The sequence below is a fragment of the Triticum dicoccoides genome, chromosome 5A (assembly GCF_002162155.2).
Source record: "Triticum dicoccoides isolate Atlit2015 ecotype Zavitan chromosome 5A, WEW_v2.0, whole genome shotgun sequence".
In the NCBI taxonomy this organism is placed as follows: domain Eukaryota; kingdom Viridiplantae; phylum Streptophyta; class Magnoliopsida; order Poales; family Poaceae; genus Triticum; species Triticum dicoccoides.
In genome coordinates, this window is record NC_041388.1 from 87,893,058 (window position 1) to 87,894,324 (window position 1,267).

The window sequence follows — 1,267 nt, forward strand, 5'->3', positions numbered from 1 at the left end:
GGGCGCGGCGAGCTGACTGGAGCGGGGGAGCGAGGAGAGGACCCGGGGCAGACGACCAAGCCCACGCTGGAGGCATCACTGGCCTCAGGGGACTCGGGCATCGAGCCGAGCGGATCCTCGAGGAGCAGACCTGGGGCAACCTGACGCCCATGCCCCCAGCGGCCGGAGGTGAGGGAGAGCGAGACTGAGACCGGGAGTGAAAGTCCTCCGATCCCTCCTCGTCGTCCGACCGGCGAGAGCGGGGTCGATGGCGGCCGTGGTAGCCGTCACTGGCCCCCGGGGTGTCACCGGGGGGACCATCATTGGTGAAGTGGGGGCGACCGACATGGTTGGGAGGCTCGGGAGCGATCTGTAGGTCGTACCCCTGGTCGTTGAAGAACACACGAACGGTGACGTGAAGCTTCGTGGAGTCTAAGCACTTGACCTTGACCGGGACCTCCTCCTCCTTGCGGAGAGAGAGCTCGTCAACCACCACCACCTTGCCCAGAATCATGGACATCTGGCGGATGATGAGCTCAGACCAGACGATGTCGGGGAGGCCGCCCACAAGCAGCCAAGCAGTATCTAGGACAGCCACAGCCTGGGCGTCCAGGACTGGCTCGGTGATGTCTAAGACGAGCTGGTGGAGGGCGAGGGTGATCCGGCCACTCCGCGTGGCGTAGCCGTAGCTGATGGAGTCGGGAAAGACCAAAGTGAAGATGTGACCGGCGGTCGGGGTGACCGCCCAGTCCCACTGCCGACGGTAGAGGTGGTTGAGCTCAGCCTCGATCATCTCTAGGGAGGCAACCCCGTCGACCATGGTGACGATCGCCTGAAGGGAGGGGGTGGCCGGTGGAAGGTCGGGAACCTCCAGGTGAAAGAAGCCCAGCCCCTCGATGCCATGGCCGTACATCATTAGCTCCGACATCATAGGGCGGTCCGGGCACAGAAGCGCGGGGTGCCCGGGATCCTTGCAGATGTAGCAGCATGGAGGGTTGGCGCAGTTGACTTGCGAGTGGTCCGCCACCCCGCAATTGAAGCAAGGGGGCGGGAACGGTTGGAGACGGAATCCGGGATGGCGGAGGAGCCCGGGACCGGAGGAGGTAGGGGGCCAGGTTGCCTCGGCCCTGACCGTGGCGCTTCTTCTTCTTGGCAGGACCTTGGCGGCCGCGAGGGGGGCCACCGCCCGGAGCGGTAGTCGCAGAAGGAGCCGAGGACCCGGTGGCGTGGGGTGGCACGTACTGCTTCGTAGCGGGGTCTGGTGGTGGGGCTTGGGAGCGGGGGGACG